Source organism: Callithrix jacchus, chromosome 16, assembly GCF_049354715.1.
Source record: "Callithrix jacchus isolate 240 chromosome 16, calJac240_pri, whole genome shotgun sequence".
Taxonomy (NCBI): domain Eukaryota; kingdom Metazoa; phylum Chordata; class Mammalia; order Primates; family Cebidae; genus Callithrix; species Callithrix jacchus.
In genome coordinates, this window is record NC_133517.1 from 86197758 (window position 1) to 86224909 (window position 27152).

General features: G+C 33.5%; 1 long non-coding RNA gene across 1 annotated transcript in view; it reads right to left on the reverse strand.

The window, feature by feature from the left end:
• LOC128929825 (uncharacterized) overlaps positions 1–27152 on the reverse strand; it is a 497835-nt gene that overhangs the window by 78466 nt on the left and 392217 nt on the right. The window contains exon 3 of the long non-coding RNA XR_013528218.1: positions 22721–22808. This is a non-coding gene — a long non-coding RNA (uncharacterized LOC128929825). The remainder of the gene's footprint in view (positions 1–22720; positions 22809–27152) is intronic.

Genomic DNA, 27152 nt, shown 5'->3' on the forward strand with positions numbered 1-27152 from the left:
AAACTTCAATCTAAATTTTTTTATTGGCTTTAGGTAAAAATGAAATTTATTGTCTCAACATGCAATTCTCTCTTTAATCTACCAGAAAGGAATGGTAGATTTTTGGGAGAATGCTTTTGGCAGCCGAGTAAAGACTAATTGATCTAAAACAGTTTATAATTGATAGTAGAGGGCAAAGCATATTTACGATGCTGGCAGAAAAATACGTCTTAGAAATGGTTATGTGGAATTAATTTACCATTTTGTCACGAATGTAGTGAGAAAGATTCATTCTAAAACCCTCACCACTGTTTGACTGTTGCTTCTGTTTTCTGAAAATAGTTTTAAGGAGAAAGATTATTTATTGAACAGATATTGTACTTACCTAGTAAAACCACATGAAAAAATGTGGAGACTTATTTAAGACATATATAAACAAAACATATGCAACTGTTAATACAGATACACACCCCACATATTTAGTTTTCTAAACCAACCCTTAATTCAGAGATTATTCCTTTTGTAACATATAAATATGAATTGATAAGGCATGAATTAATTATGGGGATTGCCATGTAAGGTGAAAGGTTGAGTCCTTTAGTTTTTCTGTGCTGTAATGAGTAGGCATGGGAGTTGCATGTTTAGTGTGGTTTTTACATGCTAGGGTGAAATAAGGTTCATTTGCATAAATTTATATCTTTTTATAGTAGTGTACTTTTGTTCTTCTCTGGAGCAAAGAATAAACAGATGGATGTGTTTTCCTAAATATTCTCATTCTTCAACTAGCTTCTTAGCAGGTTTATTTTGTTATTTATACACCATTTTTTAGATGTCCTGAAGATAAAAGAAAATTAGTTAATGACTTTGACTAAAGCCCCCAGGAGGCTTTATCAAAAATAAATAAATAAATAAGAGAAATAACGGAAAGTCCAACAAGGATGAAGAAGAATTTACTTCACAGGATTTCACATTCTGGGTACTTAATAAGCACATTGTAGTTGTAAAAAACCAAGGCAAGTTAGAAAAGATCATCATAGCCTCCCTTAAAGGGAAACAATCTTGCCAAATAGACAGAGAGAACAAACTGCCTGACAATGCACAAACCACATACTGGGCTCTTGGTTAGAACTTCCTGCAGAAAGGAGGGAAGAGAAGAGAATATTCCCATTCATTTAAGCTCAGAATCCATGATTAGTGTCTTTGAGCTGACTCATAATAGTAAAAAATACATCCTATGGTGGAGAATTAAAATGCTACTGAGACAAACAATGTATGCACAAATGATGGGGAAAGAGTCAGAGAAATTCTATGCAGGAAAGTGTGGGTTCCTAGCAAAACCTCACCTTCAAGCCAAAAAGCCTAAACCCATTGCCCAAAGTTAGAACTTCTACCCCTGCCTGAATTGCCTTTTCCTAAACCACTCATAGCCCTACCCCATCCTGTGTCCATAAATACCAAGACTCAGGTAGCAGAGGGGAGAAGCAGCTGGACATCAGGGAGTACAGCTGAACTTTGAAGAGAGGTGGCTTGATTTCAGAGGAGCACCTTGATGGTGTAGCTTCAGAGAAGAAACTGGCTGGAGAGGCCAAGAATCGGCGGGAATATTACCTACCTCCCCATCCTCTTTTACCTCCCCTTGCCACTGAGAGTCACTTTCATTAGCATTCATCAAAATCCCCCACCTTTACCATCTTTCAATTTGTTCATGTGACCTCATTTTTCTTGGATGCTGGACAAACGCTTGGGAGCCACGAGTGCAGATACAAAAGGCATCACATTGGCTCTTTGCCCTTGCAGACAGAGGGTAGCCACCTCACACAAAAAGGTAGAGGGCTTACTGAGCCCTTAACAATTAAAATGCCTGCAGACAGCAGAGCCAGAAAAGCACTGTAACACACTGTCTGCGGCTTCAGTGGTCACAGCACACTTGACTAGATGCTGCTGTAAGGACCACATAGATTTTGTTCCTGAAAAGTGCTCTCTCTGGCTCCTGTACCCACTCATCTGTGCACTCCCTTCCATGAGGGGTGGAGCACAGTGGGTCCAAGTGAGTGGAGTTTGATCCCACTGAGGCTGAAGCAGCTGGCTGGTTCCACTGCTCACTTGTGCACTCTGATTCCCACATCACTGGCTCATGCACTCCCTTCCACAAGGAGTCAAGAGTAGTAGGCTAAGAGGCACCCCTGTCATGAGTTTTGTGAAGGGGTCAGGGGAATATCCTGCTTCATCAGCATGTACAGTGATAGCCCATGCACATCCAGGAGACAACATGCTTAATTACAATGTCCATTCCTACCCCTTAATGAAGAATTACGTAAGACTCCCATAAAGGGAATTTCCCCAGTGTCAGTCGGTGCCGTCTCATTCTCGAGCAGCACACTCTGACTTTGCTTTCAGACAGTACTTTTGCTCTGCAATAATCTTCTTTACCTACTTTAACTTTGTATTTTCTCTCAAATTATTGTGTACCTCTTAGTCAAGAACATGAACCAGACCACCGACAACAAAACAGCAAACTATAGATTCAGGGAACTGGTTTCATCTCGATTCTCCTCTAAATGCCTTTCTCCTCTACATATCTACTTATTCTTTTCTAGAATGGTGCCATTTTTTTTCAGGGTTCAATCCCTCACTCCAGTGATTCTCAAACATTAGTATGCATCAAAATCACACGGAAGGGCTTCTAAATAAGATTGCTAGATCCCAACTCCAGAATTTCTACTTCCAGTAGTTCTGGCTAATAACTATGCTTCCAGTTATCCAAAAAACACACTATGAGAACCACATTGGGGAACATTCTCACATACGCACACTTCCCTTTACTCTATGTTCATTCAAAGTATTCCTACTTCTCAGGAAAGAAATCCACATTATAGAATCTTTATTACAAATGTATTAAGGCATTTAATAAGATTTAAGTCTTGTCTTTCCTGCTGCAGGCATCGTGCTAGAAAGAGGGAAGATCTGCCCCTTAAACTTTACCAAACGGAGTTCCTCAACCAGGCCCATTTATGTACCTTCTGCTTTCAACCTATTACTCACCTGTCCCCAAGGAGGCAAGAAACCAAAAAGGACATACTTAATTGGAGCTGACATCTGCTTTTGTAGATCAGACTCTGGTTTCTTAGTCCTTGGGATTTACTGCCCAAATGACTTGAGGTCTATCTAGTGTTGCTGGGCTTCTTCAATAGGATCATATTCTCCAGAGAAAAGAGTGGGACCACTCTGCACACCCACTGTGATGTCCAAAATCCTAAAACAAGATTATGCTGGAGGTTGTGGAGAGAACTTAGACATATGGGCTGGTTTTCCACACACACGCAAATAAGTTATTGTGGTACAAGATCCGCCCAAAGACTGGAAAAAAAATGAGGACAAAGTGTAGGCCTTGAACCCACAATCCATGTATTTGTTTAGAAATCCAAGGAGTCTGATAATTCTACATTTCAATATGGACTTTCAGGTTACTATAAGTTTACATTTGTTGAGACTGAAAATAAATTATATTTTATTTAACAGATTTATTTTAGCTTTAGTTATAATTCCTGAAAGAAAAAAAAATACACATATGGCATATATGCCTCCATTTGTTTTTATGTTTTAGCCTCCACAGATGTCAATGAGTAACTTAGGTATGAGGATTCAAAGATGAATGAATAGTAGCTACTTAAATTTTTTTAAAAAAATTTCTAACTGAGAGAAATATTTGTGAATCTATTAATTTTTTATTCCACACTTGGAGCTAATGTGAAAAATCTCACAAAATATGATTTGATGACTCAAGTTTGTACTAAATTAATGCAATGTGAGTGGCCATTTGAGTCTTTCCAGTGAATAAACTTTATTTAGAATAAGCGTAGAAAAGAAGAGGAATGTTATTGTTTATCTAGTATATTTGCTCATTTTTATAATTTACATTTTCTAAACCAGACATTTTGATTACTTAATGAGCCATCATTGCTTACATAGATTTACTTGTATATTTTGTATTTTCTTTTTTATCACCATTATTCCTTTAATTGGCACACTCATTTCTATTAATTTTTTTAAATTAATTATATCATTTACTATTTAAGTACTAATATCTGTGTCTTGCAATACAATTTCTCATTCATTTATTCTCTCTTTAGTTTCACATGGTCAGATGTTTAACTCATTGTAGCAAAAGCTATGTTTCAATTTCTTGGGCATATAACTGTGCAGCTAGAGATGATATTCTTCTGCTCCTCTAGATAGATGTCGTTCTGTGATAAACTTATTTTCAAGGCAATATGAACAGAATGTTATGCAAATTACTCATTTGCATATATGAAAATTGATTGATGTGGACTTTCCTTCTTTCCCTTTCTTTTATGAGTTATTACCTGTACTTGGCAGACATTAAACATCTAGCACAGAAAATAGTACAACTCCCTCAAAATAGGACAATGAAAGAACCCAGAATTCAAAAAGATTTTGTGAATGATTCCACATTTTGTGGTGAACCTTCCTGTAGACTATTATGTCACAAAGGCAATAATCTCCATCTTACTGAAGACAATGTAGTTATTCATCAAAGTTTGTAATTTGAGATAATGGAAATTAACATAACCTCATTACAAAAGAAGATGTATTGATAGGAAATAAGCATATGAAAATATTATCTATATCATATGTCAACAGGGAAATGTCAATTAAAACAACGAGATACCAATACACATCGATTTGGATGACCAAAATCTGAAACACTAATAACATCAAATGAGGAAAAGGATGTGAAGTTACAGAAACTCATCCCTACTGCTTGTGGAAAAGCAGTAGGGTACAGCAACTTTGGAAAACTATTTGGTAGTTTCTTACAAAACTCAGCATATTCTTATATATTATCCAGCAGTTGTGTTCTCATGTATTTACTAAAAGGAGTTGAAAACATATCCACATAAAAATCTGCACATAGATTTTTATAAGAGCTTCATTCATAATTGTCAAAATCAGGAAGCAATCAAGATGTCCTTCAGTAGGTAAATAAGTTGTGGTACATCCAGACAATGGAATATTTACAGTACTAAAAAGAAATTAGCTATCAAGCCATGGAAAGATATGGAGAGACCTTAAATGCATATTGCTAAATAAAGATGCCAATCTGAAAAGCACTACATATAGTATGATTCCAATTATATAATATTCTGGAAAAGAAATAACAGTGAAGATAGTAGAAGGTTCAGTGGGTGCCTGGGGGTGGGGGAAGGGAGAATTGAATAGGTGGAGCACAGATAATTTTTAGAGCAGTGAAATACTTTTTCTCATATTATAAGGATGAATACATAACATTATACATTTGGTCAAATCCATAGAATGTTGTACAACACCAATACTGAGTCCTAGTATAAACTACAAACATTGGATAACTATGATGTGTTCATCAAACATAAAACAAATGTGCTACTCTGGCTGGAGGATGTTGATAATGGAGAAATAATACATGGGTGGGGACAGAGTTATATGGAAATTCTCTGTACTCACCTCTTAATTCTGCAGTGAACCTAAAACTTCTTTAAAACAGTCATTTATTACAAAAAAATCATACACTTTTAAGAAATAATGCAGAGGAATTTCATGTATCATTACTGAGTTTCACTTAATGATAAAAACTTGCAAAAGTATAGTTAAGATCACATATGTGGTGTTCTTTGTTTTCATCCTTTTTATAGTTTGCTATAAGAATAATACCAGCTTCCTAAAAGAAATGAAATATATTTCCATCTATTATTTCTTATAGAAGAAATTGTATAGAATTGATATTAATATATTTTAAAAAGCTCATTATTTTTCACTGAAATTAAATGTCTCTCTGTGTGTGTTTCTATATATATATATATATGGTTTGTATACATGTATATTAATAAATGTATTATAAATTCATTTTATACAATAGATTTTAAAATATAATTATAAATTCAATTCTTTTAATATAGAATTTAAATTACCTATGTCATATTGAGCAAATTGTAGCACTCTGTTTTAAGGAATATTTCATTTGTGAAATATATGGTTAGAATTGTTCATAGTGTTCCCTTATTATACTTTTGATATCTATAAGGGAGTAGTGATATCTGTTTTGTCATTATGATATTGACAATTCCCTCCTTGTCTCTTTTTCATCTCATTTTTTATACAAATGTGTTAAGTTAATCAATATTTTAAGAAATATCTGATTCATTACTTTTTTAATTAGTCTTCTTTAAATTCCATTGATTAATGCTCTTATTTTTATTATTCCCCTATTTTGCTTAGTTTTTATGTATTTTTCTCTTCCTTTGATAAGTTCTTGAGGTGAAAGTTTAGTTTATTGATTTCCTATACTTCAATATTTCTAATATGCATATTTAGAGCTACAAATTTTACCTATATACAACAAATTTTGACATGTTGTATCTTAAACTTTATTCTGTTCAATGTTTTCTGTTTGTTTGTTTGTACTTAATGCCCCTTGGGATATCCTCTTTCACCTTGCATTATTTATAATTGCATTGTTTAGTTTTTATGTTTTGGAGTTTTCCCTTACATTTTGTTGTTAATTTCTAGTTTAATTTCATTTTAATTAGAAAACACAATACATAAAATTATAATTATTTTAAATTTATTGAGCCTTGCTTTTTTGTTTCCAGGATGTAGTCTATCTTAATGTATTTTCTGGAGGAATGTAAAAAAGTATGTATTCTGCCATTGTCGCGTGAACTAGTCTATAAATATCACTTTTATCTATTGGCTAATAGTGTTATTGAAATATTTGCTTATTTTCCATCTTGTCATTCTATCAATTATTGAGGGAAGTATTGAAGTCCCCAACTATACTTGTGGGTTGGTATATTTGTCCTTAATGTGCTATCAGTCTCTGTCTTGCATAATTTGCACTCTGTTGTTTGGTACTCATTTATTATTGCTATGTGAATCCACTGCTTGTTGTGTTGACCAATTTATCATTACATAACACCTTCTCTGTCTCTGAAAAAGTTTTTTGCTCTGAAGTATACTTTACACAAAATATAGCCACTTCTTCTTTCCTTTGATTAATGTTTACATCATATGTGTTTCCATACTTCCCTTTTAAGCTTACCTATATCATTATTTTTAAAGTGATTTTTTTTTGTAGACTAATAGTTGGATCACGGTTTTCATTCCAGTCTTCCAGTCTGTGTTTTATAATTGTATATTTAGAGTATTTATATTTAATGTATTTATTGGCATATTAAGGCTTCAGTCTGTCATTTTAATTTTTGTTTTATGTTTGCCTTTGCTTTTTTGCATTTCTCTAATTTTCTTTTTCCTAATTTCCTGTTAATTATTCAAACAAATTTTAGATTTTTATCTTTTTAGTGGTTTCATTAACAAAGATATTGCACAGTATTGGAAAATAATGCAACATAAAAAACATAATTTAGTGGATAAAATTAAAATTTTAAGTTAAGATAGATGAGGTCTTTAATCTAATTCCCGACTTGAAGCAAGTTATTCCTCTCAACCATTTTTATTCTCATTATTAAGCAGAAGTAACAACAGTGCTTTTCTCATGGGATTATTTTCATTGTTAAATAACATAATAAGTGTAAAAAATTTAGCATATTATAGATACCGCTTGTATTAGAATGTGCTGTTGCTACATAACAAAGTACCACAAACTCAGTGTTTCAAAACAATACCACTTATTAGCTCACAATTCTGTATATCAAAAATCCAGGCTTAGCATGGTTTGTGTGCTGTCCTTCTTACAAGACTGAAAACAAAATGATGGTTGGGTTGTGTTACTTTATTTTTCTGGAGAGCATGGGGAATATTTCTGCTTCTGAGAATGAGTTTCTTTTCCAATCTCATTCAGGTTGACCACTGAATTTAGTTCCTGATAGTACTGAGGAACTCATTTCCCTTCTGTCTATCAGCTGGCAGACGTTTTCAATTCATAGAGCCTATAATTTCCTGGTCAAATGATTCACAATGGAGAATGACCCTCATATACTTTTATTCTCTGACTTCAGGAAGACTCTAGGCTTTTAAGGGCTCAAATGGTAGGTCACATTACCCTAGATAATCTTCCTGTCTCAAAGTCAATTATGCTAGGTAATATAACCTAACCACAGGAATAAAATCTACCTTATTCAGAGTTCCTGGAAGTTAAGCAGGTTTATAATACATCAAGGCACAAGGACCTTGGAAGCCATCCTATAATTCTACTGACCGCACTGTAACTGTGAATTAATATTTAATTATAAGGACAGTTTGTGATTAAATGGTGGATAGGATACACAAGAACAAATGGACTTAACATATATTTACAGAATATTCTACCCAACAGCTGCAGAATATACATTCTATTCATCAGCACTGGAAAATTCTCCAAAATAGGCCATGTGATAGCCACAAAACAAGACTCAGTAAATTTAAGAAAACTGAAATTATATTAAGTAATTTCTCAGACTACAGTAGAATACAATTGTAAATCAATTCCCAAAGGAACTTCAAAACCAACCAAATAAATGGAAATTAAATAACTTGCTCCTAAATAATCATAGTGTCAACAATGAAATCAAGATGGAAATTTAAAAAAATTACTTGAACTGAAGATAATAGTGAAGCAACCTATCAGAACCTCTGGAATACAGCAAAAGTGGTGCTAAGAGGAAAGTTTATAGCATTAAATTCCTACATCAAAAAGTCTGAAATATCACAAATAGACAATATAAGAGTATACCTAATGGAACAAGAGAAACAGGAGCAATCCAAATACAAACCCAGTAGAAGAAAAAAAAAAAAAGAAAAGAAAAAAACAAACAAACAAATCTGAGCGGAACTAAAAAAAATATTGAAACAAATAAAACCAACACAAAAGATACATGAAACAAAAAGTTGGTTCTTTGAAAAGATATACAAAATCAGATCATTAGTGAGATTAATCAAGAAAAGAAGAGTGAAGATTCAAATAACCACAATTGTAAACAATATGGGAGATATTACAACTGAGAACACAAAAATACAAAAGATCGTTCAAGAGTACTATGAACACTTTTATATGAATAAGCTAGAAACCCAGAGGAGATATGTAAATTCCTGGAAATATGCAACCTTCCTGGATTAAAGCAGAAAGATAGAGAATCTCTGAACAGACCAGTAACAAGTGATGAGATTGATATGGTAATTAAAAAATTGCCAACAACACAAAAGTCCAGGACCTGAGTTCTATCAGAAGCCGAATTCTATCAGACATTCAAAGAACTGGATCAAATCCATTGACATATTCCAAAAGATAGAGAAAGAGGAAATCCTCCCTAAATCATTCTATGTAGCCAGCATCACTCTAATACCAAATGTATGACACAACGAAAGGGAATGGCCTAACAAAAAAGAAAACTACAGACCAATATCCCTGATGAGCACAGATGAAAAAATCCACAACAAAATACTAGTGAACCAAATCCAACAGCATATCAAAAAGTAACCTTCCATGATAAATTGGGTTTTATACCAGGAAAGCAGGGATGGTTTAACATACATAAGTAAATAAATGTGATACTACACATAAACAGAATTAAAAATAAAAATCACATGATCATCTCAATACATGCAGAAAAAGCATTTGACAAAATCTAACATCTCTTTATAATTAATACCCTCAGCAGAACTGGCACAGAAACAATGTATCTTAAGGTAATAAAAGCCAAATGTGACAAACCCACAGTCAACATTACACTGGATGGGAAAAAGTGAAAAGTATTTCCCCAGAGAACTGCAACAAGGCAAAAATGTGCACTTTCACCACTTCTATTCAACATAGTACTGAATCCTAGCCAGAGCTATCAGACAAGAGAAAGAAATAAAGGGCATCCAAGTTGATAAAAAGGAAGTCATTGTTTGCTTAAGATATGATTGTATACCTAGAAAATCCTAATGACTCATCTAAAAAGCTCCTAGAACTGATAAATTCATTTAGCAAAACTTCAGGATACAAAATTAACATTAAAAAATCAATAGCTCTGCTATTCACTAATAGTGACCAAGTTGAGGATCAAATCAAGAACTCAACCCCTATCACAATAGCTGAAATAAATAAATAAATAAATAAATAAATAAATAAATAAATAAATAAATAAATAAACTGCTTAGATATATACCTAACCGAAAAGGGTAAAGACCTCTACAAATAAAACTGCAAAACACTGCTAAAATAAATCATAGATGTACACAAAGGAAAACACATCTCATGCTCATGGATGGGTAAAATTAGTATTGTGAAAATAACCATATTTCCAAAATCAATCTAAATATTCAATGATTTCTCATCTAAATATCAACATCATTCTTCACAGAACTAGAAAGAACAATCCTGAAATTCATAGGGAAACCGAAAACAAAAACAGCCTACATATCCAAAGCAAGACCAAACAAAAAGAACAAATCTGAAGGCATCACATTACTTGACTTCAAACTATACTATAAGACTATATTCACCTAAACAGCATTGTACTGGTATAAATTAGGCACATAGAACAATGGAACAGAATAGAGAACCCAAAAATAAAGCCAAATACTTAGAGCCAACTGATCTTTAACAAAGACAACAAAATCATAAAGGGAGGAAAGGAACTCTATTCAATAAATAGTGCTGGTGTAATTAGAAAGCCACATGTAGAAGAATAAAACTGGATCCTCATCTCTCACACTATACAAAAGTTAACTCCAGGTGAATCAAAGACTTAAATCTAAGATCCGAAACCATAAAAATTCTAGAACATAACATCAGAAAAACACTTCTAGACATTGGCTTATGCAAAAAGTTCATGACCAGCAATCCAAAAGCAAATATAACAAAAACAAAGATAAATAGGTAGGACTTAATTAAACTAAAAAGCTTCCACACAGCAAAAGAAAAAAAATCAGCAGAGTTAACAGACAGAGTAGGAGAAAATCTCCAAACTCTGTACATCCGACAAAGAATCCAGAATCTACAAAGAACTCAAATAAATCAGCAAGAAAAACAAACAAACAAACAAAAACATCGAAAAGTGGGCTAAGAACATAAATAGACAATTCTCAAAAGAAGATATACTAATGACCAACAAGCATACAGAAAAATGCTCAATATCACTAATGATCAAGAAAATGCAAATCAAAATCATGATATGATTATCACCTCACTCCTCAGGAATGAAAAATAAATAAATAACAAATAATGAAAAAATAAAAAAATAATAATAGATGTTAGCATAGATGTGGTGAATAGGGAACACTTTTACACTCCTGGTGGGAATGTAAACTAGTATAACCACAATGAAAAACAGTGTGGAGATTCCTTAAAGAACTAAAAATATATTGATTGTTTGATCCAGCAACCCCACTATTAGGTTATCTACCCAGAGGAAAAGAAGTCATTATATGACAAAGATACTTGCACATGCATGTTTATAGCTGCACAACTAGCAATTGTGGTGCTATAAACACAATGGAACCGGCCCAAATGCCCATCAATCAACAAGTGAATGAAGACAATGTGATATATATATATATTTGTTACACATATATATCACATTTTCTTCATATATATACACATATATATATCACATTTTTGTATATATGTAAATCTATATATTACTGCGATACATATTCGCATGAAGTACTACTCAGCATAAAAAGGAATGAAATAATGGCATTCACAGCAACCTGGATAGAAATGGAGACTATTATTCTAAGTAAAGTAACTCAGGAATAGGAAACCCAACATTGTATATTCACACTCATATATGGGAGCTAAGCTATGAGGATGCAAAGGCACTAAGAATGAGTCACTGGACTTTGGGAACTTGGGGGGAAAAGGTGGGGGTGGCGAGGGATAAAATATTGCATATTTGGTATGTAGTCTGGTCGAGTAATACGTGTAACATAATGTCAGAAATCACCACTAAAGAGCTTATTCACATAACCAAACACCACCTGTTCCCCAAAAACCTATTGAAATTGAAAAAATTAAAATAATAATTATTGTTATAAAGACAACTGATTTTAGTGTGCAATAACAAATGTAAACATGAACATACTTGAAAGGATACACAAAAAATATATTATCATATTAAAAGTTCTATTCAAAAACATATTTAATCTATTTTAGAGGGCTACAAAAATATTATATGCAAAAATGTAACAATTCTATTTTAGAGTGGTATAATAGCAATACAATGACAGAATTAAATCTCCCTACCTTTCGTATTTAAGTTGAAAGATGATTTGTTAGCTTGCCTGCAACTGAGCTGGCAGAGGGAAAAGGTAAAGCCTTTGGGATGTACTTACATGGAAGTAAGAAGCAAAAAATAACTAGCCCAGCAATGATGAAACACAGACTTAATGTCATACTCTAAGTCTGATGAATGCCTAAGCAGATATTGTATACTTTAAAGTCAAGAAAAATAAAATATTTCAAAACAAAATATATACATATAATATTTCTGCTATCTTTATAACCTTTGTAAATTTTTTGATTACTTAATCTCAATGAAAGTGTAAGCACTTGTTGCTGTTTCTTAAGTTTCAGTAAATTATCTCCCTTACACACTTTTGTTTGGTATGGAAATTCCAGAGCCTGTGTGGTCTGCTTGATTACTCTCTTACTCTTTTTCAGTCATTGATGGTAATGAGCATGATGACTTAAAGTGGTTGTACATTCACAAAGTAGTGCACAATAATGCAGAAATTGAAAATAATTTGGCTGGGTAATTATCTATATTCACCATAATAAAATAATTTAACACACAATGCTGTTGCAATGCTCATTAAGCAACTGAAGATTCTAAATCTCAATATTCAGATGAATTATCTATGCAGTATGCTTTGAGTCATTATCATAAAGCTGAACTTTTGTTCTTTGAGTCAGATTTTCAAAATGACTCATTCGTGTTACTGCTTTTAGCAAGGCATTTATTCCTTCTAAATTTCATGGGTCGGTGTTGCTAGGAGTTGTTAGAAAATTTATTCACTTGAATCTTTTAATGAATTGAATGTCAGGTTTTTGTGCATTCTTTCAATTATTCATTAAATTATAAGAGGGTTAAAAACATTATTGTGTGTAATATTGTCATGCTTTATACAAAGAGCTGGAGATAGTGATTCTCTATTCACCTCTTCAGCTAACCTGTTACAGAAAATGATGCAGTGAGGGAGGTAGCTCACCGCAGAATCATGGTTCCAGCAGATCTTACTAAATAAAAGAAAACTCTTCACACATATTTCCAAAGCTCTTCCACTGCCACTTTGTTTTAGTCTTCTTCATTAAATATGGCTAACTTGTTTTTCCATTTTAGATTGATTCGATCTGTATAATAATGCTCTTAGTGACTGCAAGAAGGTGTTTGATTCAGTAATATACAATAATCTCTATTCAGGGTCTGAAACCCATCTCTATAACAGCTGATAGCTTTAATTATTGATTTAAAAATCTTACACATATTTTCCTGGTATAGCCAAGCTGTATAATGAGTCCAGTGTGAAAGAGTCAAAAAGTCTCTTCATGTTTTTTTGTTTGTTTGTTTGTAATTTGGGGTGCATATTTTTTATAAAATTTAGTTGAAATGAAAGATTACAAAATCAGTGGCAATTTGCCAGTTTAACTCAGACTTTTTAGTTACTGTGTTCTAGAAGGATATGCCAACCTGATTAATCTTTGAAAATAAAGATAAAATAGGGTGGATATAGCATATTTACATTTCAAGAATAAACATAATTAGACATGCATTGATATGCCTGGAAAATTGAAGTAGTAGATCACCAAATCTAATTTACATCAGTGTTAATAACCCTACTGTGATTCAAGTACACTACATGACCCAGCAAAAAAAGTTTGGTTGTTAGAGGAGAAGAGAAGATGCCAGGTTCCGTATAGTGCTTGCTGTCCACATTGTAACTGGTTCCCCTCCACTGGGCTCATTCATGCTTTATACAAGGCCCTGTAGTATGTAATCAAGGAAGGAAGAAGTAGATCAACAATAAAAAGTCACAGACAAAAAGCAAGACTCTTGAGTCTGATCTATAGCTAATAGATATCAACTGTAGAATTAAGATAAAATATTTCAAATTTGATTGTGTGCAACTAGCATTTGCAGCCTGGGTAAGAGAGGAAAAGCCGATGTCCAAAAAAAAAATTAGCCAGGCCCATGTGGTGAGCACCTGTAATCCCAGCTACTTGAGAGACTAAGGAGGGATAATTGCTTTAGCCTGGGAAACTGAGGCTGCAGTGAGCTGTGTTCATACCACTGTATTCCAGCTTGAGTAACACAGTGAGACACTGTCTCAAATAAAAAATTATAACTGTTTTTAAGTTTTTGAGAATTTATTCATAATTATGATTTCACATTTGCTGTTGGCATTTCTTGAATCCTAAATAATCTGCCTTAAATATTGTTAGTATAGAAATTATTGAACTTGTATGGACTGGGGAAATAGAAAAAAAGAAAGAAAAAAAATTTAAAGAGTTATTGTATAATTTGTAAAGTATAGGCATTCTAAAATACCTATTTTAATAAACAAAGGGAAATAAAGGAAAGAGAGAAGAAGTAAATGAAGAAAGAAAGAAAGGAACAGGAAAGAAAAGGAAAGGGAAAGAAAAATAATTGAAAGGAAAGAGCTTCATTTTCTGGAAACTCTGCAGCTAGTGCTTGAGCAGAAGATAAGATGCTTGTTGCATAAATTAGTTCAACCATTGTGGAAGACAGTGTGGCGATTCCTCAAGGCCTTAGAAATAGAAATTCCATTTGACCCAGCAATCCCATTACTGGGTATATATCCAAAAGACTATAAATCGTTCTACTATAAGGACACATGTACACGAATGTTCATTGCAGCACTGTTTACAATAGCAAAGACCTGGAATCAACCCAAATGCCCACTGATAATAGACTGGATTGGAAAAATGTGGCACATATATACCATGGAATATTATGCAGCAATCAGAAATGATGAGTTTGTGTCGTTTGTAGGGACATGCATGAATCTGGAGAACATCATCCTCAGCAAACTGACACAAGAACAGAAATTGAAACTGCATATTCTCACTCATAGGTGGGTGATGAAAAATGAGAACACATGGACACAGAAAGGGGAGTACTAAACACTGGGGTCTATTGGGGGGAAAAGGGTAGGGCCAGTGGGAGGGGGAGTTGGGGAGGGATAGCCTGGGGAGAAATGCCAAACGTGGGTGAAGGGGAAAAGGAAAGCAAAGCACACTGCCATGTGTGTACCTACGCAACTGTCTTGCATGCTCCGCTCATGTACCCCAAAACCTAAAATCCAATAAAAAATTTAAAAAAAAAAAAGAAAAGAAAAAGCATGGCAAAAAAAAAAAAAAAAAAAAAAAAAAAAAGATGCTTGTTGCATAAGACTGTCCTTAGCTCCTGCTTTTCGGGACAGTTATGACTGACAGGAGAAGCCATTCTCATGAGTACATAAAAGATGCCCCAGAAATATTTAGAAGGATGAGCATGACAGACTGCACTTTTCATATCTGAGGTTATAGGAAAGAAGTTATGACATCCTGGTTAATCCTATTATAAATCCTGTCTAGAGAGACTGTTGGGGAAGCTTGAAAAACCTGGACTGTACTTAATCATTATGGAAAAAAATAAATACTTGTTTCTTTTTTGGGACTACAGAATATCTCATATTAAAAACAAAACAAAACAAAGCCCCAAAACCCTGATTCTTAAAAAAAAAATGTGTTTATTATTAACATCAATAATCTGCTGGGACAGATAATATTTGGCCCATTTAATCCTTCAGTAGTTTTCACTGTCCTAATTTAACTATTCCTAAATATATTCTTCAGGACTATTTCAAAGCATTTAGAAACTATTTTAGAAAGAGTTTTAAATGTTTTACATATATTTATACCTCTTTAACAAACAGCATTTCTTCTAGGCTCTTGTCATCCAGAATTTAAAGCAAAATTAGAAATTAATGGTAAGTTCAACTATAATACAAAATGGTCTAAACTGATTTTTTTAACAAAGGTAAGGCTGGATTATGATTAATTTACCTGCTTTATTCTTTTCATCACACTGCAATACTCACTGTTCGTCAGTGTCCTGCTGTTCTCCTGATTTTATAGGGTAGGACCTTCATTTTTTTTTGGAAACTCTGGAATACTCAGCATGCTACCGAGACCTCAAGCTCTTATCACCACAAGCAAAACCGTCAGTTCTGAAATACTGCAGAGAAGAAGACTCTCAGGCAAAAAGGAATGCAAAACAAGCACTTCACAGGGAAGAGGGATAGGCGCTGCTTCAAAACATATTAATGAAAGAGTAAGTGTGTAAAAATAATGCTTTGAATTCCTAAAGTTTATTTACCACTCAAAAATATAACATGATTAAAAATAATCATGTTAGCACAGTTTGCAAAAGTTTGGAAGAGTGCTTTGTGTTAGCTCAGCTAATAATTATTTTCATTTTATTCATCTTTCCTTCATCATATAAAAATATAAGCAAATAGAATGCATATATTTTTAGTATGTTATATTCCTTTTGCATGTACATGGGCAAAGTGAAAATATTAAATGTTGAGTTAAAACTTTAGGCAGAAAGAAAATAAATGTGAAAATGATGAATATTACTCTACAAAAACATTTATAAATCTTAAGTAGACTCCAGTACATCATTCAATTTTTTGAAATGTCCATCTTATTTATTTTGAAATATAAGGACATAAATAGCATTTGTCAGTAAGGATTTAGAGGACTCACATGTATAGAGTATTTGGTACTCCTGAGTAGAGCAATATATGCCTATTTTGTACGAAATCTCATTTCCTCCAATAGTCTTAGTTATCCGCTTGTAACATGGAAAAGTGGAGGTCCAAAAATCAAGATTCTGTTTTGCCAACCCCTGTGGCTTTTTATGGCAGGGTTGCTATTGTGTAAGAAGATTGATAATGAAAGTCCAATGGTAGAAAAAAAAATGGAACAGAAAATTTAGCATAAAACCACTCTCTCCTTTTCCCCTTACTATATTTAATACCTTCTTATGAGATACACTGATGCTTGTATATTTTCAATCTGGGCACTGATATTCTCCTAAAACTGTAATGTCCCATTCCTCAGAGTGTAGTAACAGAAGAATTAGCAGAGACTACTGTGTAGACGTGTTCATCTGCTTCTCATCCCATCTTAACATTGCTGTGTTGAAACACTGGCAAACCTTGGTTGCTGTTTGTCCTTTTTATGTTGTTAAGGAAGGGAAGACTTTCACTTAAATTATCCCTACACTGTGGCATTCCAACCTTCTTTACTCTGGGCTGGGATATTCTCATTTAACAACCTTACTTCAATTTTCCATGGATTTCTTTGTCCTTTTTATTTGGTTCAAAGATCCACATACTCTCATCTTTTATGACATCTCTTGAGTTGGGGCAGGATGGAGAAATGCAAGTCAGCATTCTTTATTAGTTATTTATATCCTTATCGATTCATCCTTCATATGGGTGAAATATATAATATAACACTGCCTTAGATACTGTCATACAATTAATTTTATGGCATAATTATTTTTAAATTTTAGTAAATACCCTTTGATAACAGCATCTTGATGTCTTATAATATTTCACCTATTCTTGTGTGACTTGGCTTTCACGTTCTTTTCAAGATCTCATGTAAATAACAATGGAGATAACAGCTTTGCCAAAAAAACAGTACTTTGAATCTCTCATTACCTGAATCTACATATTTTTTTCAATTATGTATCTTCCCTAAAGACCAAACATAAAATTAGAAACTTACTTTACTTTAAAAGTACAAATAAGCTAACCTCAGATATGCCTTCATATAATAAACTAAAATTATTTTAGCTCCTCCAAGAAGTTTACTGTGACTTGACTCACTGTCATACTTGCATAGATTCCCTGTCCTTACTACAATGATAATATTTTTTTTTCTGTTGTTTATCTCAACTATATGATCACCGGAAGGGAAACAGCTTTTTTTTTTTAAACAATCTGCTCTCTCTTATGTATACATTATGTATTATTTATCAAAGTATTATTAGAAACTGGACTATACATATATAGTTCATCTTTGTAGAATGAATGAAACTGGCACTCATACTGTCAACCTAAAAAGAAGACATTAGAGAAAATCATATACAAATATGTTAAGTTTACTCACAAATGAGAAATAAGGATTATAATCTGGAATGCATGAAATTACCGGCAGTACATCTGGAGAGGAAATATTAAATAGATGCTTTTAATAGCAAAATGGGAAAATTTCACATAAGCAAGAAACTAAGTTAACTGGTTCCAGAGAGTCAAAGATAGACTTGTTGTTAGTTCATTGATGGAGATGCCAGTATCGGCAAAGTATTCTTGTGAAAGCAGCATCTTTTTGAATTACTGCAGTCCCAAAGAAAGTCTAAAGGTGAAACTTATCAAAGCAGAAGATACGTGAAGGGTGTAAATGGGTTTTCTGTGGCATTTTTAAAAAGTTCTTAGAAACAGTTCTTATCTCAGACATATAAGCATAAGACCCCTTTTTCTACCTTCCTGTCTTTATTTTTGTCTGGGTCTAACAAAAGTGTTTTCATCCTTGTATCTTTACATTTTACAACATCTAACACATTGTGGAAATGTAAATAGTTCATTTAAACTTGATAGTGTCAATTTCATTGTATGTAATATTATTAAACTTTCTTCCAAGTGTGTTATATTAGTCAATGTCCCAACAAAATATTGGACAAATAAATCTAAAATTCTGAAGATAATTTAATGAAGATAGTATTTATGTAGTAGTAGGAAGGGATAAGAGAACAGACAACAGATCTTGAATTATGCAAGCACTAACAATTTCCAGTTGCCATTTCCTTCCTTAGACCTGAAGAAATGGTTGGAGGAAATGGTGTTACTGGATCCAGAGGTAACTGGACTCTTGAAATGGAACAGAACAAGTCTATCACCAAGATCTAAAGTGAGGAAACTTCCCAGTAACTTACCCCTCCAATACAGTCTTCCACTTGTACATCTCCTGTTAATTAAACCAGAAGCTAAAACTAATGGTTACTAGTAATGAAGTATATACAGATCAACCTCCTAGACAACATAGGAATGAAAATAAACCTTAAGCATTGATTATTAACTACATTAAAAAATCATGCTCGTTATGAAAAAGATTTGTGTAATTTACTTAGAAAAAAGTGTACTGTAATTAATAATATGTAAAATTATGTTTATTTTTTATTTTTACATATACATGTGTGTGTTTATACACACATACATATACATTAAAAACAGATTGAAAGAAGATTCAAATATGCCAAGAGACTTACAATGCCACACTACTCAATTTTTTTTATATTTTAAAAATATTTATTTGAAAATGATTCAAATTAGTATCTATTTCATCACTATTATCATAATTATTAGGATCTAATCATAACATTAACAGCTTTTTAATTTTAACGAGTACCTTAACTATTTCTATAATTTGTAATCACCTATATTTTTAATTTTGACCTAAATATTTTAATATTCTAAAATTTATATAGACATCGATGATGCTGGAAACCATTATTCTCAGCACACTGACACAAGAACAGAAAACCAAACACCACATGTTCTCACTCATAAGTGGGAGTTGATCAATGAGAACACATGGAAACAGGGAAGGGAACATTACATACCCAGGCATGTTGGGAGTTGGGGAATCTAGGGGAGGGTTAGCAGTGGCTGAAGGATTGGGGAGGCATAGCATTAGGAGAAATATCTCATGTAGACGACAGGGTGATGTATACAGCAAACCACGATGGCACATGTATACCTATGTAACAAACCTGCACATTCTGCACACATACCCCAAAGCATAAATTAAAATAAATAAATAAAGTTTAAAAAAAGAAAATTATATAGAAATTTGACAGACCTAGATAACCAAAACAATTTTTTTAATTAAAATGTTGGAATAGTAACACTATATAATGGCAAGTCTTATTGTAAAGAAGCAGTAGTCAAGGCAGTGCAATATTAACATCCTGACAGACACGTATGTCTATGGGACACAATAGAGGGTCCTGAAATATGCCTACTCATTTATGGAGACTGATTGTTGCTAAAAGTACAAAGGCAAATCAGTAGAGAAAGAATAGCCTTTTCTTTTTTTTTTTTTTTTTTTTTGAGATGGAGCTTTGCTCTTGGCTGAAGTGCAATGGCTCCATCTTGGCTCACTGCATACTCTGCCATACAGTTCAAGGATTATCCTGCCTCAGCCTCCCAAGTAGCTGAGATTACAGGCAGTGCCAAAACATCCAGATAATTTTATATTTTTAGTAGAGACTGAGTTTCTTCATGTTGGTCAAGCTTGTCTCGAAACCCCGACTGCAAAATCTACCCACCTCGTCCTCCCAAAGTGTTGGAATTTCAGGTATGAGCCACTGCGCCAGACAAGGATAATGTTATCAGCAAAGGGTGCTAGATAACAATGACCACACAAACATTGGTTTATACCTCTCACCATTTCCAAAATATAACTCAAAATGGATCACTTATCTAAATATGAAACTTAAACCTATAAGCCTTCTAGGAGGGCCTTCTAAATTTGAGTTTAGAATTTAATGTCCAATTAGTCAAAAATTTATTTGATTTCTTGAAAACTATCACCCATAAATCAATAAATTAATAGACTAAATTTTATTGCTGTGTTAATAGAATTAAGTGAAGAGCCTTAGACTGGAAAAAAATCTTTATACAGCATAAATGCAGTAAAGGACTTACATCCAAAATATTTGAATAACTCTCAAATACAATAATAAGAAAATAAACAAATTAACTGCTTTTAATTAGCAAAAAGTTTGAATACACATTTCACTCATAAGATGTATGTCTGATAAACATAAAAAAAAAGTTCAACATCAGTACTCATTTGGAAATGCAAGTTTAAAAACACGATATGATGCCACTATACAATTATAAGAATACCTAAAATTAAAATAGTTGGCCATACCAAGTGTTGGCAAGAATGTGGGTAAAGTGGAACTCTCACATACTGTGGGTGAAAATGTAAAATTGTTCCATCATTTTGGGAAACATTGGTAGTTTCTTAAATAGTTAAAGATAACACAAAAAAAATGAGTGTGTAATACATTATTTCATTTATTTAAAATCCTAGAAATTGCAAATTTATATATATTTACCTAAAAAATATCAGTGATTGTTTGGGTGCTAGTGCATAATAGAAGAGAGTGATGGATCAGAAACTTACCAAAATATACATTTGAGATATGTGCAAATGACAGCATGCACATTATATATTAATACAAATATTAGAAGGGCAGTAAGATTACTTTTATGTAAATGGCAAGTGTTTAGCTCACACAAACAAAATAGCTTTTCTAATATCACCACTCTGTAAGTTATAGGACAGGTACTTAATTGTGGTGTATTCTGATTTTAAATCTCATTCTCATTTATTATTTCAGCAAATTTATTCAGCATCTACTATGCTAAGACACTAATTTAGGTACTAAGTATACAACACGTTTTTTTTAAAGCAAAAAAAGAAGAGTCTGTCTGTATTACAGCTGTTATATATAATACAAACTTTTATGAAAAGACATACAATAAACAGTATAATAAATAAAATATTACATAGTGATAAGTGCTAAAGGATGAGAAATCGAGCATTGAAGGTAAGAAAATGTGAGTATATGGTATTTAATTAAAATCATTAAGAAAGACCTTTAGAAATTGGAAATTTTAGTAGCATTCATGAATGTAATGAAAGAGACAATCCTGTAGATATCTATAGGAAGAACATTCTGGAAGGCATATGAGAAGAGCAAATAAAAAGACCAAGCATGAGATTTTTCTAATATGTAATAGACATAGAAAGGAGGTCAATGTGGCTAGAACAGAGTAAGAAAAAGAGGGGGTACAAAGGATGAAGCTGGAGATATAGCAAAGCATGTATAAAGGATGGAGATGGATAAAAGCCTAAAAAGTCATAGTTTTACTTCATGATGGAAGATTTTGAGCAGAGAATAAAAATCTGACTAATATTTTATAAAACTCATAGTCTTCAGTGTTGAAGACTCTCTACTCAAATTTATCTTCTCTCACCCATAAATTGTCACCTCACTGGATACTGTGATCATGTCAGTACACCTCAATCATGATGTTCTATAGAAGCCTGCTGTATCTTTAGCAATTTCTTAAAAATTTCAGCCTATTTTCTACCCGTGAAATGTTTTCTTAATGTGAAGTGTGTATTCATTAAGAGTAACTTTAGTGCCATAAGTAATTAAAACTCAACTCACGCTGTGTTAAAAAGAGAAGGAGATGTGGCATTATTGAACCATACAAATATTTCTAGGTTCATGCTTAGATCTAATAGTTCATTGGAAGGTATCAGTGCTTTCTCGATCATTTCCTATAGATCTGTTTGGCTCTGTTTACTGACTTCATTCTTTAAGAAGTTCTGAAAACCTGGGGAAAATGGCAACTATTTGCAACCCCAAGTTACACTCGAATGGTTTAATAATTCAACTGCTTAAAATACTTTATCCTTCTCAGAGAATATAAAATTGAACACAGTAAATTATTTTCAATGAGCATACCCAGTTAATATATCTAACCCCAAGCCCAATATTTTGTCCAACAAGATACATCGTCTACCTGAAAAACATGATCTTACGCCTATGATCTAGGAAAGGCAGGTCACTATTATTTACAGCCACTTGTCTGGGTCACATACCTAATTCCTGTGGCCGGAGAAGGGCATGCCACTGCAACTTCCATACATCGGGAATGAAGACATGTCAGGTCATGAAAAAACTGCAATTCTGTAAATGAAAATTGGAGTAATGATATCAAAGAAGGTATATAAGTTCTATGAGCAGAGGAAAACTATCAGTACCATAGTCCAAAATGGACAATGGTCAGGGTATTTGAAGGCAGGTAGGATTAAGAGGAATTCAAGAAATAAGATAAACATTGTGTTACACAATGTTTTATGTCATATGAAACAATCTTACACATGGTTAGAGTGACACTTTAAATCTGTCAAAGTGGCCGGGCGCGGTGGCTCATGCCTGTAATCCCAGCACTTTGGGAGGCCGAGGCGGGTGGATCACGAGGTCAAGAGATAGAGACCATCCTGGTCAACATTGTGAAACCCCGTCTCTACTAAAAACACACAAAAAAGTTAGCTGGGCATGGTGGCACGTGCCTGTAATCCCAGCTACTCAGAAGGCTGAGGCAGGAGAATTGCCTGAACCCAGGAGGTGGAGGTTGCAGTGAGCCGAGATCACGCCATTGCACTCCAGCCTGGGTAACAAGAGCGAAACTCCGCCTCAAAAAAAAAAAAAAAAAAAAAAAAGAAAAGCATGTGGATGTGCATATATGTGTGCAAAATTTATGTTTGTAGATATATGTAGGCTAAAATATATCGATATGGATATATGTGTGTGTGTGTGTGTGTGTGTGTGTGTGTGTGTGTGTACTCATTAGTAGAGACAGTGACTTTGTTTTTAAACCTCTAATACTAAGGACATTAAAAATAATAAATTTCCAGTGATGTATTCTTGAAACAATTAATAAGCTATATAAATGTTTCACATGTAATGTAAACTGCAAAGATTGTTTTCAGTGTAGTCATACTTATATGCAATAAGGCACTCCTTTTTTAAAAAAAAAGTTAAATACCAAAAGGGAATATACTCTAAAATTGTCTTTATAATTATTATCTTTTATTAAAATTAACTTTAAACCTGGAATTAAAATAAAAATTATTTAAATGTTAAATTATGAATATTGAATCAAAAACAAAATTTTAAAACATGTATGCATGTGTATATTTTAATTAACTTTTTACTTGATTGCTTTTGTTCCTTTTTTATTTTCTTGGAAGAGGTAAAACTAGGTTGTAAATTGCTTATTTTTAAAGTGCTATTACATTTAGAATGAATGAGATTTGCACCATTTTATTAAACACATTCACATTCATTTATGTTGTATAAACATCTTGTGACAATTGTTTCACCAACTAAAATTGTTTTGTACAGACAGAAAACGCATCTGCTGAACTTGATGATCCCATCTCTAGCGAAACATTTGGCAGCCATGACAGGATACAATTTGTTTTGTCCACATAACAGTGACTAAGATGTGCTGATGTTACATCAGCTTTCTTATGTTCTACTATCTGATGCATTCATTTTACACAAACTGTCAAGTATAGGTCACTGGATATTTCGGAGTACAAGATAATGAAATCAAATAAAATGAAAATGAAAAATAAAATCTTAGTTTCTTTATAATGAGTAGTGTAAAATTGCAGTACTAAATTTTATATTTTCCCATGAAGAGGTTATGTGAATCAGCCTACATATTAAAATGTAGAATTTTTATTGTTAAAAGATTCAGCAGAAATTAAATTATTAATTTTATGGGCTGGACATGTGACAATGTTGCCCTGATAGATGTGTCCCTATTGATTTATTGATTGCACACTATAATTCAAACAGAAGTAAAATCAAAACACACACACACACACAAATCTTGTTTAAAAATTTTCTTTCGGCCGGGCGCGGTGGCTCACGCCTGTAATCCCAGCACTTTGGGAGGCCGAGGCGGGTGGATCATGAGGTCAAGAGATCGAGACCATCCTGGTCAACATGGTGAGACCCCGTCTCTACTAAAGATACAAAAAATTAGCTGGGCATGGTGGTGCGTGCCTGTAATCCCAGCTACTCGGGAGGCTGAGGCAGGAGAATTGCCTGAACCCAGGAGGCGGAGATTGTGGTGAGCCGACATTGCGCCATTGCACTCCAGCCTGGGTCACAAGAGTGAAACTCCGTCTCAAAAAAAAAAAAAAAAAAAAAAAAATTTCTTTCATGCAACCATTCTTTAGAAGTCATATTTGCATGTTTTGTGTTTTATAATTACCTGACATTGTAATAAACCACGTTAGATATGCTTCTGTTTGTGAAGCAAAAATATATGACCAGTTTTCTTTAAGGTCCATGAAAGAAAGAGGTTATTTATTCTGTTAACAGATTTCCCCCACTGACTATCCTTTCCCTTCAAAATGTAATATTTTGATTTCTATGGGCTTGGTATAGATCTGTCACTAATACATATACAAGTGCATTGCTTGTTATGTGATCTCATTCTAAAGAATTCATTCACAGATACTATCTTTCTCAGCAATCTCAAGATATAAACTCAATTGGCAAAAGGCTTTATTGTGAGGAACTTCATCCATTGTTCTCATCACATTTAAGACATTTCAGAGTCTGCACAGCTGTAAAATTTTTTTATCTCCTCTCTTTTTCCCAATAAGGATTAGCTGAGTTCCAGGGAGTGTTACAAGCCTGATAACGCCTCGAGTGCTTTCACACTGAACTTGGAATTAGTCCAAATATTTCTAATTTCAATTTATCAAACTTAAAGTATCACAGAAAGCTCAAGTGGTTCAAAAATCCTCATTGCCTTCAGGAATAAAGTACTCATTCCTCCAGCTGTTGGGACTATAGTCTCTCAGCTGAGTCCCTCTGAGGAAATTATCAGTTTTAGAGACACACCTCACCAAGATTGTTTTTTTTTCAGTGATAGAGCCCACATCCAATAACTGGCCAAAACAGAAACAGGGAGGTGCTCCGGAGCTGAGAAACTAATATAAGGCCTAGTCCTTTCCCTCCATTCAGGACACCCCTGCAGAGCCACCTGAGGTCTAGTGGTATTAGCTGAAAGCTTTGTGGCAATGACACACAGTTCTAATTATCCCTCTGCCCAATTTCTGTTCCTCTGCTCTCCCACAGATGTTACTCCTGAAAGCAATACACTTTTTTTCATGGAAATCTCTGTAGGGGAGCCTATTTCCTAGAGATACTGCCTTGCAACACAACTCACTTAAAGTAAGAAAATGCAAATCTAACTTGGTAACAAATCTGGAATTAATCTTCCTTCACTAGTCTCACTAGATGAAATTACAGTGAATAGAATGGAAATGATGTGGCAGTTTGGGTGGCATTTTTACAAGGTCTGAGTATATATTTGTTTTCTTGATTTGCCTTTAAATTATAATTCAAAGTCGAAATTACAAAATGGTCGTTATTAAAGTTTATTCTTTGAACTAGTGTATATTCTTTCTGAGCTGACTCTAAATATATATACACACACATATATGATCCCTCTCTGTGTATGTATGTGGTGGGGAGGGGCTGTGGCAGGCGGGAGGTTCAAAGTCAGAATTTTACATCATACAAAATTAGACTCAATTATAGCACACACTTTTAGAATATGCCTTAAAACTGTTCTTTTGATTTTTATCCATTTTTGTTTATATTTTCAAAGTTAAAGACATGTTAAAAAATATCCAGTGGCCTATTTTCTCCCTTTCCCGGGAGTCAGTTTTGGTCTTTCTGCCATATCTTTTCTGTTTCTCACTGTAAAGTCTTCTGCCAGGTACTAGTAAGTAGGCTGCCTCCATGAGCAGTAGAGGAGAGTACCATTTCACAATGTTTACCGTATTGCATATTATCTTGTTTGTTATTTTTTCATTTGTCAACATAATGGATGAAATGCAATATAGCTTATTGTTTGTTTTACCCGTCAAAGATAACTACCAGCATTAAAATATTTATACACTGACTTGAAAACATAGTAAAATAACTTGTGGGTCCCTTTCACAATATGAATTAATTTAAAAATTGTTCCTAAGTTATTGTCCCTAAAATTGTTTCTAATCTAGGTAGGTCAGTGTCTTGTGGTTGCCCTATAAAAGGCGGGATAAAATCCTCACCTAAAATATGGTTTATAATATTCAGACTGACAATGTTACTCAAGCATCAAGAGGATAAAGAAATATTAATTACTCATATTGTACAGTTTTCCTGGGAAAGAATAGCAAGCTTTTACTGAGGTCCAAAAATGGCTTCACAGAGAAAGGAGAGGAAAATGGATTGGAGTTTTAGAGTGGCTGGAGTGGGCATGCAGTTACAGTTCTTAAGGGAATGACTGGATTATGCATGGTTTGAACTTTCCACCAGAGCCAAGGGCGAAAGACTGTGGACTTTTAAATTATCTTGCTGAAATGTGAGACAAGAGGTGTGTAGGGAAGCCTTAGGCTCAGAAGATGTTAGAGGTCAAACATACAAAATGGAATTAGATTATGTATTACAGTT